This window comes from Ceratotherium simum, chromosome 25 (assembly GCF_057802395.1).
Source record: "Ceratotherium simum simum isolate JZ-2026a chromosome 25, ASM5780239v1, whole genome shotgun sequence".
NCBI classification, from domain to species: domain Eukaryota; kingdom Metazoa; phylum Chordata; class Mammalia; order Perissodactyla; family Rhinocerotidae; genus Ceratotherium; species Ceratotherium simum.
In genome coordinates this window covers 21,232,398-21,244,605 of record NC_141924.1, presented here as the reverse complement: position 1 = coordinate 21,244,605, position 12,208 = coordinate 21,232,398, and the positions used below count along the sequence as shown (strand labels likewise).

Sequence of the window (12,208 nt, the reverse complement as noted above, 5' to 3'; positions counted from 1 at the left end):
AGATGGAGATGGTCAGAGGATTCACGGAGGATGTGTGATTTGTGTTGGCCATTGAAGGGTATAAGGATTTGGAGAAGAATAAACAAGTTGTTTCAGATGTGAGGGATCAATGCATCAGAGACTGGAAAACGCACAAATTGTATGGGGGACAGAGAGTTGATGTAGGAGAGTAGTGCGAATTAGAGTTGAGAGGTAGGATAAAACCAGATTTTGAGAGACTAAGCAAACGAGTCTAGGCTTTATCCCATAGTTACGGGATAAAGGAGCTATTCTAAGTTTTTGCGCTGGGGGATGAAAGAGTGAAGTAATGGTTTAGGAAGATAACACAGTAGGATAGATGAAAAAGAGAGTGGCTGAAGACAGAACAATTGATCAGAAAACTTTTTCACTTACCTAAAAAAAGATGATAAATGTCTAGAGTACAGTGGTGGCTACAGTAATGGAAAGAAAAAACATTAGGAAGAGGAAGAGGAATCAATATAACTTTGAGATTATTAGATGTGGGAAGTGAGGCACTACTTAAAATGACATCTTTTGGTTTAATGTATGATTTGGGACCTGGGTATCAGGGAAAATGGTTGCAAAGCTTTATCATAAGTGAGAAATCTGGAAAATCAATTAGGTTGGGGTTAGGAGGAGAAAATAGGTTTTGTTTTAGGTGAATTGCTCTTGAGGTGATGGCATGTCCTTTAATGCAGGACTCAATTTTATGAGAGAGAGAGAGAAAGTAAAAGGTCATGACTAGTAATAAAGATTTGGGGATCGTCTGTATGTAATAGTTGAAGAGTTGAAGTTGGGGAGGTAGATAAGCTCCCCAAAAGGCTTAGGAATGGAAGAAGAAATGTCTGAGATATGAGCTGTAGGATATACTCACACTTAGGTGATGAAAGGTGGAGAGAAGACAGTGAAGAAGACAGAAAAAAAAGCAGAGAAGAGAATCAGAATATGGTGGAATGACAGAAGTCAAAAAAGTAAAGAGTTTTAAGAATGGTAGTGATTGGCATTATCTCACGCTTCAGAGAGGCTATGGAGAACAGGGAATGGAAAAAGCCATTGATTTTAACAAGTAGGAGTCTTTGGAGCCAGTTAAGAAGAATGTTCATAGAGCAGGAAGAGCAGAACCAAATTGTGTGTGTAATATGGAGGGAGTGGTGGTATTAAAGTAGAGGCAGCAGGTACATATAAACTCTTTAAAAAATTTGTCTTGGGAAGAAAGGAGAAAAAAGAACAGTAGCAAGATGAGTTCATCTCCTTTACTCACTCCATGTGCTCTTCCTGGGCAGATTCAATCTCTCTCACATAGAATTGCCATGTATATGTCAATACCTTCCAGAATTAGATCTAAAATATAGACCTTAGTCCCTAACTCCCATATATTAATAATTCTACTTGGGTATCAAATAGGCACTTCAACTTCAACATCTATTTATTTATTTATTTATTTTTTGTGAGGAAGATCAGCCCTGAGCTAACATCCATGCTAATCCTCCTCTTTTTGCTGAGGGAGACCAGCTCTGAGGTAACATCTATTGCCAATCCTCCTCCTTTTTTTTTTTTCCCCCCAAAGCCCCAGTAGATAGTTGTATGTCACAGTTGCACATCCTTCTAGTTGCTGTATGTGGGACGCGGCCTCAGCATGGCCGGAGAAGCGGTGCGTTGGTGCGCGCCCGGGATCCGAACCCGGGCCGCCAGTAGTGGAGCGCGCGCACTTAACCGCTAAGCCACGGGGCCGGCACCAACTTCAACATCTAAAACTAACTCATGATCTACCCCACCTCCACCAACTGCAAAAACAAAACAAAATATAAACAATCAGATCCTCTTCCTGTGTTCTCTATTTCAGCAAATGATATGACACACTACCCAGTTGTTCATGCTAGAAACTTTGGGGGTCATTTTTGATACCCCTTTTCTCTTCATTCCTCTCGTCTAATCCATCACCAAGTCTTATGACCATGCTTCTCTCCATATCCACTGTCCACCATAGTTGAAGCCACTTGCACCTCTGGTATCACTAACAGGACTACCTCAACAACTTTCCAACTGGTCCCTCTGCGTCTGCTCTTGCTCCTCATAGCAGCCAGGATGATTTTTTAAATCCACAAATCTGATTACTGTCACCCTCCTTTTTAACACCTTCCAATGCCCTCTTGTTTCCTTTAAGCCAGACAGCTTTGTTAGAATGGAGCAACTAACTTTCCATGGAGGAACTGAGAAAGCTCTGTGAAGAAGTTGACACACGAACTGGCCATAAGAGTTTGCAGGTGAAGAATAGTGTTGGGGCGACTAGGGGGTAAGGGTGGCAGAAGATCATTCTAGTTTGGGGACTATCATGTGCTAAGGTAGGAAGTCAGGTGTTCAGAAAAGGGTGACAAGTTCAAAGTGCGTATTCTCAGATGTCAGGGGGTGAGAAGCCAGACTGTGACAGCCCCTTCGTGTTTGGATTTTATGCAGGTTTTAAAGCAAAAGGTGATGTAAACAGCCAGCTTTTTGTTGGATAACTTTACGGCTGAGAGAAAGTGGACTGGAATGCTTGAGAGGCTGAAAGCAGGGAGAGCAGCTCAGAGCTCATTTCAGTGACCCAAGGAAGGCGAGAGAGGCCAGGGTGAAAGCCGTGGTGCTGGAGAGAAGAGGGAGTCAAGACGTATTTTAAAGTAGGATCAGAACAACTAGTGCAACATTTGGGGATATGTCTCCTTGGAAAGCGTTACTGTGAGTAGGGTTCTGTGCAAAGCCTACCATTTGACCCTGGATCGATGTTATTCTGTGATATTAAACTCTGCACAGTGTATTATTTTTGCCATATATAACACGTCCTGGATAGAAATTTAACAATAACTTTATGTCTTGGTCAGATCTGGATTAAAAATTGAGCCCAATAAAAATATTTTTAAGAATTCAGATACCTGGATTCTCCATGTTTCTACTTCTGATAAGTTTTCTGAACTTGGTCAAGCCATATAGCTAAATCTGGGGCTTAAATTCCTCATTTACTAGAATCACTGGATGATATCTAAGGTCCCTTCCAGTTCCTTGATCCCAGTGTTGATTTATAGGGCATTTCTCTAATTTGGTTGATTGACTTGAATCTTACCAGTAAGGAGCAAACTGCTCCACAGTTTCTTGAGGACATAGCTATCTCCTTAGAGGACTGTTGGTGTAGGGGATATCCGAGTAACATTCCTAGAACCACCTTATCTTGGAAAATTTACAATCCTTTTAGAGGACTGTTCCAATCTCCAATAGCTGGGTATAAATAAAAAATCTTTGAGTTAATGAAAGCTGTTTGTGATGAATTAGTTATAGTTCTACTTGGTATGTTCTCTTCTCTACCCAAGGCTCTGCTTCCAGGAGAAGCTTAAAAGCAGATTCATTGTCAAGTATTTCCAGACCTTTGTTTTCAAGAACTTATGTAGACTAGTGAGTGTATCTTTTTTGAAGTACAATCAATTTGTAGAATATTGGAGACATATCATTTAATTTAACAAATTTTAAGCTTCCACCAGGTATGAAGCATTGTGGAGAGGAAGAAGAATGGGTAAAAGAATGTACCAAGATGAATAAGGTATAATTTCTGTCTTCAAGGAAGTATATTGTTTAATAGGAGATCCTGGAGTGTAAACAAATACTCTACATGAATACATGAAAAGGATAGTATAGTAGAGGGAAGTGCTGAGTGTAGGATGAGTACGATTCCATCCTTGGGGTTGCAAATTGGAATAACTGTCTTCTGGTATGTGCTATTTCCAAGTTCTGCCTGAGAAGGTAGATGTTAGTGAGTGTAACCTGGGTCTTGGTCTAAAGTAATCGATCCACCTGTCTTTGGCAAATGTATATAAAGGGTTTTAGTCAATCTCATTAACCAATTGAGATCATAGCATATTGTTCATGCAAGAGATGCAAAAAAGACTGACTCACTGAAGATGGTTGATTGGTTATAAATAGACATCATCTAGATTTTTGGCAAGATTGAGATGAATGCTTTTATGAAGTTATGCAATTGTGGCAACATATTGTCAGCCGTTGCACTAGCAGTCAAATCATTAGAAAATCACATCAACATCGTCAGTATACTGCTTAGCAGACAGGCATGCTGGCATAAACAACTTATCAAGATGCAGACTAAACTGAAGACCTATAAAAGAATGATGCGTTACAGCATATTCTATGGGTGTTACATTTGCTATGTATATCATATCTGACTCCTGGATGAGTGTCATATTTGGATTTTCTGTGTTGAATTTAACATAAAGGTGATAAGATTAAATTTCTAAATATAGGGCATTTATGTCATTCAAAGTGCTTGCTAAAATATTCTTGTTCTGTAATGTCACTCATCTGAAAGATAACTATGTTTTCTGGTGGTGAAAAGGTGTTCTTTCCTGTTTTGTCTTTGTACATTGTTTTCACCTCAACACATCAGATGACAGAAGCAGAATACTGAGGATAAATAATCTTAGGTGCTTTGAATAAACTTTCAGTTTTAAAGAGCATAAGAAAGCTAGTAAGCCTGGAAAGTGATTTTTTTTGAGAGGAGTGAAATGGGTTATAAGCTTCGGCTAATTATGAAAGCCCATTGAAAACTTTGATTATTTAATGTAGGGATGAATCTGTCTAAACTGTGTTAAAAGTTCTGATCCCAGATTTGTGTTACTAGGTTTTGAGTAGAAGCAATCCTACAAATAACTTTCAAGGTGTGTAATCTGAATGAGGGCATCAAAAAATCAAAGCCACACATGAGATATGTTTCCATTGGCTCTAAGCCACCATACGCTGCCTTCAGTGATTCTTTGCATGTAAAGACATTGTGTTTAAAGAACCCTTGTTAAGATGAAGTATATTATCTGGCAGGAGAAACACATTAATAATATAAGCTGACATTTAGTTGCTTAATTTTTGCCTGGCATTGCACTAAGCACTCTATCTTGGTTATCTTACTTAATACTGAGAATAATCTTAGGTTGATACTATTGTATTTAATCACTTGTAAGATGTACATTTTTTCCACATTTTAACACTCTGGAATTGGGATGTATATTACAATCAATGATGTCTTACAAGCATAATTTAGAACATTCGTTTCTTTCCTAGTGGCATGTAAAATCATGGTGAAACTGACAGTAGAAGGCGTCACAGATTAGATGAAATACATATTAGCCACCATCCCCCTTTATCCAATCTTACCTAAAATGAAACTGAGACGTGAAGTAAGCTGTTCAAGGTCACAGAACAGGTAAGTATTTGAGCCAGGATTCCACACAACTGGCTAACTCAGTCCGGGACCAATCAATGCTCATAACTAGCACACCATGCTGCTGGCTGTTAATCTAGCAAAATTAGTGCATCTGAATAGCTATCTTCAGAGAGCTGCACACTTTGGAAAGTGAAGTTGGAAAGAAAGGGAATTTGCAAGGACCATAGTAGACTGTTGAGTGAGGGAGCACAGTAGAGGACCCTTGGCAGCCAGGGTAATCATGAGAGAAATGGATCCTGAAAGAAGAGAAAAGCTATAAGAGTGTCAGGAAGCCCTGAGTAAAGGCCACTATTTCGTCCAGGGCCAGAACTGCACGTGCAAAAACTTCTAAATGGGATGCAGAAAGAATATCTTTATGTAGGAGGGAGAGTTATTTATCTATAGCTCTCATCTATATCTATTTATTTATACCTATACCTATATCTAGATCTATATAATCGAAAGAGATTTGTATTGTGTTTTTTTAAAGGGAACATTGCCTTATTAACAAACATTTTCTTATCCTACAGTTAGTTTTAAAACTTTTGTGTTATGCTTTGTTTTTTTGCTTATTTTATTTATTTTTCAAAATATAAGGCATTATTTTTTTTGCAGGTGTACATGGTTATATTTTGACTTCCGTATTGACTACATTGTGTTCACTACCAAAAGTCTAGTTTCCATCCATCACTGTACAAATGCCCCCTTTATCCTCCCGCCACTCCCCTTCCCCTCTGGTAACCACCAATCTGTCTCTGTATCTATGTGTTTGTTTGTCTTCCACAAATGAGTGAAGTCGTATGGTAATTGTCTTTGTCTGACTTATTTTGCTTAGCATAATACCCTCAAGGGCCACCCATGTTGTCACAAATGGCAAGATCTCATCTTTTTTATGGCTGAGTAGTATTCTATTATATATACACCACATCTTTTTTATCCATTCATCCATTGTTGTGCGCTTAGGTTGTTTCCATGTCTCAGCTATTATAAGTAATGCTGCAAGGAACATAGGGGTGTATGTATCTTTTCTAATTAATGTTTTCATATTCTTTGGATAAATACCCAGAAGTGGAATAGCTGGATCATATGGTAGTTCTATTCTTAATTTTTTTGAGGAATCTCCATACTGTTTTTCACAGCAGCTGCACCCAACTTACATTCCTACCAGCAGTGTACGAGAGTTCCCTTTTCTCCACATCCTCTCCAACACTTATTTCTTATCTTTTTTAAAAAAATATTTATTTAAAAAAAATTTTTATTGAGGTAACATTGGTGTATAACATATAAATTTCAGGTGTACATCTTAATATTTCAACTTCTGTATAGACTGCATAATGCTTACCACCAAAAGTCTAGTTGCCGTCCATCACCATTTATTTGCTTATTTTATTTTTTACAGTGCCTAGAACAGTTTTATGTAAATGGAAGGTCAAATATTTTTTGAATAAATGAATAATAACTTTCGTACTTCAAATGCTACACAGAATCTTGGGAGCATATTGGGGTTTAGAAGAAGGATGCTTTAGCGGAGATGGGGAACCTTTTAAAGAGTTTTATCAGCTGCAGAAATAACAAAGAGTACTACAATTTCTATTTCTGCTTGTCAAGAAATGAGGTAGGCAAATTAAAATCAGTCAGGATCTAGCACTGCTGTTCTGCCTCCAACCGTAAAGATGAGCCAAGGAAAAGACAAGCCAGTGAAAATACTCTGTCATTATTCCCAGTCAGCCCCAGTGACCATTTGCACAAACATGACACAGACCAACATGTACACACACACATATATAAATTTTTGTATTTTCTTTTGCCTATGTGTCTAGTCAGCTCAAATGGGTCGACTCGTGTTTTGGCTCATATAACCAAACCAGACTCTTTGGCTCAGCTCTACCTGCAAACTTTCTGGCCTGCTTGGGTATAGTGAAGTGGTTTGAGTTTCTGAGAACAAATAATTAGGCTCTAGGAGAAGGCCAGGGTTATACAAAACCCGTTCGTTTCTGCCTCTGTGGGTTCTGTGACCCCGTGAAAAGGAAAACAAAGTGAGATAAGGACAGAGCTCGGCTACATGGGCTTCATGATATTTTTCCTTTTAGTGTTATCAGAACATTTATTTAATTGTTGTTGTTCTGGACTTGATAAGCTTAGGGATTAATATTTTTAAATTCCATCCCCTTTTAATCAGCCACAAACGATGTCTTGGACTCAGAATTATGTTGGAGTGGAACAGAAAGCTGACCCTGTCTTTTTTATTTATACTCATCTTTTGGGCTTCCAAGGTAATGAGGTTTTAAACTAGGCATAAGAGCATCATCAGCTCAAAGAGGCTGTGAATAAGATATTTACTTATTTTGTTAAACTTACTCCACCATTTCTCTACATCTTTTTATGGTATTTTTTTTAATTCCATAAAAACATTAGAGACACATTATTGGGGAGATTGCTCAATTACAATGCAGACCACCTGAGGCACTGACCCTATCAAGTGAGTTTTGGTGACAAGGAGGCAATAATTGGGCCTAATATAAGCCCTCTTTCCCTGCAGTTCATGGGGATAGCATTTAAACCATTTTTAAGTGGTTTTAAAATGTAGCAGAACATAAATCTCACTTCGTAGGTATTTTTCCTTTATCATCCTTTTTCGATGCTATCCTTTATAGCATCCAAAAATTCTTCTCTATTAATCATATTTAGGCCCTTTTCCAAATTATGAATCACCTTACTATAGTTACTTATTAACATATCCCACTCAAACAACTTTCAGTGAACTTCTAGCATGTCCATTTACCCACAGGCAACCACCAACATTTTTATAGAAATTATAGACATTTAATTTCATGAGAACAGCACAGCCTTGTCTGTTAAGCTTGAGGTAGGTAGGAAAGAAGGTAGGAAGCACCTTTCTCATACTCAAGCTCAGAACTCAATGTCCAGAGGAAATAAAACAGAAACTACCTTCCCAAATCATGGAGGTTTTTATTTCCTAAGGGGACGTAGGGAAGGGAGTGGTGGTGACGTCAGTGAGCCAACTTGCTGTTTCTGATCTCATTTATCAGGTGGTACTTTAAGATTCACCTATGAGTATTACCTGTGAGTTATTAATAGAATTGAAAGTTATTATTATTATTTTTTTTTGCTGAGGAAGATTGTCCCTGAGCTACCATCTGTGCCCATCCTCCTCTATTTTATATATGAGACACCACCACAGCATGGCTTAATGAGCAGTGTGTAGGTCCGCACCTGGGATCCGAACCTGTGAACCCTGGGCCGCTGTGCTTCAGCACGCAAACTTAACCACTATGCCACTGGGCCAGCCCTGAGATGAAAGTTATTTTGACCAGTGGGGTAGCAGAAGAGAGATGATAATAGTAGTAACTGCTCACGTTATAGAATAGGCAGATGAGATCAGAGGAGAGTAAAAATAACCCAAGGATTATGTCAAAGTTAACAAGATAGCCATTATTCCACTTCTGCCCTCAAATAATTTTTTTGTAAGGTAATCATAATTCCTGAAATAAGGGCAATATTATGGTGGGAAATTGGTTTAAAATCAATACTTGGGTATTAGAAGAACTGGAGATGTGTGTTTTATCTTTCATTTCCATGTTTATCTTCATTCTTTGCCTTTTCAAACTATAGGCAAAAGCTTCACCATCCTTAGACATTCTGATAGCCTACTAATTGGAATCTTTCCTTATTCTTTTAGTTTCGAAGATATCAATTCCTTTTCAATCTAACATATTCTGGAGATTGCTACTGAGAGTAAAGAGAAAGAAGGTGAGAAAACATCAGATTAAAAAAGTTTGTAAGTGAACACTGGACATAGTCCTTCACGGTACAAGGGTAATGTTATACCTCTTGAATGGTGATTTAGTAACTGTTGAATTGTTGATTTCCATGTGCTTATTCTACTTTTTTCTTTGGAATGCCAGAGGATTTTGCTTAGGTGCTTCAATAACTGACTTGTTCTGATCCCCACGACAAAACGTAGTAATCAATTTGGGGTTTGTGTTTTTCATTGGGACACTGAAAATTTACAGTTTAGCAAAGATCAGAAGGGCAGTTCCATTGGAAGTGCACCAGCATAGGTCATCAACCACATAAAGACAGACGGATCTTCCACCAGAAACAGACACATGATGAGTTTTGGGACCCTGTTGACGGAGTCACTCTCATAATTATGAAAAACTTCTGAAAAGAGTTGTATTGCATGGCCTTCTTCTGACTTCTGTATAGCTTAGATGACAGACTTGTAGACCCCGAAGCTGATGGTGACAAAGAAAACCAAGATAAGGTAAGAAGCCACAGTGATGATGCTGAAATCTCCAGGGAAAGTAGCACTGTCAGTGTGGGGTGCAAGACAAGCTTAGCTTTCTTCACATCGTGCCAGAAAATCAGATGTATTGCACCGGAGGCTGCAGAGCAGGTTGCCAGCCAACTCTGTCCCACATCTCCTTCCCCCATCACTGGGCATGGAGGGTTTGGCCCCAGAGGACAAAGAGGAGTTAGATGGAACTGAGTGGCCTCTAATGGCTCTACCAGGGGCTTTTCCAACAAGGACAGGAGACAGGGGGGAAACAAAACAATCACACTGTTGACTCTCCCAAATCCCTTCACTCTCTCTGCTTTTGCTGAGACTCTGACTACTAGTAGTGTTTGATATATGGCTTTGCAGATTTTATGTATTATTTTATATGCTAACTGGAAATTTTCTTGTTTAATACTTCACTTAAAAATCCCTTCTGCCTTTGTATTTTTGCCCCACTGGAAGTCTTCTCCAATTGTTTTCTTTTGTCTCTCTGCCCCTGCCCTAATCCCATTCCCCTGAGGTAGCCTCTGGTAACGTTTTGCTACTGGGCCTTCCAGGCTTCCTCAATTATTTTATATGCTAACTGGAATCATAGACTGTTTTCACCGGAAGGGACCTTGGAGATCATCTTCTCATTTCTGCCCACCACCTCCCAGTGTCCCCCCACTACAGGCTTCCAGAAGATGCATTGACATGCTAAATGCCTCACCTAAAATTTCACGTCAGCCAGTAATTGACAAAACTGGGACTAGAACCCAGATCTTTTCACTCCTAGTTAAATGGCCTTTTTGCTGCATCCCACAATTTTATTTTCTTAGTCTGTTTCATGCCCTAAAGAAGTACTTTTCATGTGCTAGCTTTAAGTGGTTTAAGGCTAGATTTAGTTTACAAGGTGACCTTCATTTTCTGAGCAAACAGACAAGCAAGCAAACGAATTCTAACCAAATAAAAATGGCTATAATTCATCTACTCATTTCCTCCTTTCGCCTCAGTGACCGTGGCCCACAGGCTCAGTGCTTTGCTTTCCTGGAGCAGCTTTCTTGTACTAAGATCATCCTTAGATACATCTGTATCTTTGCCTCCCTTTTCTCTTGTTGGTCACTTGCTTCGGGCATAGGCAAAGCTCTCCCTGCTTTCTCTTCAAGTGCTTCTAAAAAGATGGAACTTAAACCAGCCAGGCCATTCCAGGTGCTGATTTTCTTGGTGTCTTCTAGGTGTTCCCCGTAAAAAACGGGACTTTCTCCTGGTGCAGGACATCATCTTTTTGACTCATGCACCCTCAACTGAATTTTGTAGCTTGACCAATAAATTCTGACCTCTCTTATACTTCTAGTCTTGCCTTTTTAGTTAAATTTTTAAACAGATCCCTCTCCAGTCTTTCATTCTTAAGTTCGACTTGAGCATACAACACATCCATCCCCTTTCCTTGATAGAAAATGCACACTTTCACAAAATAACTAATAAAAACCTTAGGGTCTCATTCTACCTCTCCCCATCTTCCACCCCAACCACTCTCAGAACCTCTCACTCACCCGGCCTACCTGGAAGTCCTCCGTCACTCTTCTCCACACCAGGCTCAGATCTTTGGACCTTGTTCAAAGTCCATCACATCTTCGAGTTACAATCAATATGCTTACTTTGACTATAGTCAGATCTCTGACACAGACAAGAATTCATAGTGATTTTAGGATAAGGGATTTTTTTTTTGCCAAGGATCCAAATCGAACAACTTGAGTTTTGAAGGAAGAACATGTCAGGGAGTGGATGCCAAAGAGGCCCACTCTGCAAATTCAGAAGAGCTGAATTTGCACATATATTGTGCAATTAACAGAGGACAAAGGAGCTCTTCTGAGTGTGATGGTGGTGGTTGTGGCTTGGGGATCTCTTTCTTTCACATAAGCATCTGCCTGTTGTTGTTTCTCTTTGTGTGTGCTTGTGTGTGTGTTGTGGGGGATGTTAAACAAGCATCGTTTTGTTTCCTGTGATTGCAGAATAATGCTTTCGTGTTTACCTTTCATATCCACTCTAAGGATGGAATCTGTTTTACAACTGGGACTGCTGCTATGACCAATTCTGTAGCACTGCCTTCAGTTCAGGCACATGCCTCTGAAACCTTAATCACTAACAGATGCTGCTCTGAATCAAGAATTCCCCTCTCTGGCTACTCAGCCTGAGCAATAAGCTGCCTAACTTGGATCCTACAGGCTTCTTGAAAAACTCCACAGGCTGCCTTACTAGCACGCTGGTAACATGCAGAAGATTGATATTTTCCAGGCCTAAGCAGGACTTTGAAATAATACCCACCAGTTGTAGAGAGCTATTTATTTTCCCCTCCTCCCACAAGTGTTTTCACATACATGATCTCATTTTATCCTTCAAATAGTCCTTGGAGTTATGTAGGGAAAGTAGTATTTTCCCCTAGGAACCTGAGGTCCGGAGAAGTTAAGTAACTTGCTCAAGGTCACACAATTAGCCTTGACTCCTAGTCTGGTGTTCTTTCCACCAAAACGACACTAGTATTTATTTTGTCCTGTGTCAAAGTTGTCCAGAGTCTTTTCAGGTGCTGCATGAATCCAAACTCTTACAGCTCGGATTTAGATTAAATTTGTAACAGCTTTCAGTGTTTTTTTTTTTTTTTTTTCCCCCTAGTCGTTAAGTTATAAGTCTAAGGC

General features: G+C 39.3%; 1 pseudogene; it reads right to left on the bottom strand.

Moving 5' to 3' along the window:
• Positions 1–4,043: 4,043 nt before the first annotated feature.
• On the bottom strand, positions 4,044–9,691 carry LOC147913748 (reticulon-3 pseudogene; annotated as a pseudogene).
• Positions 9,692–12,208: the final 2,517 nt, after the last annotated feature.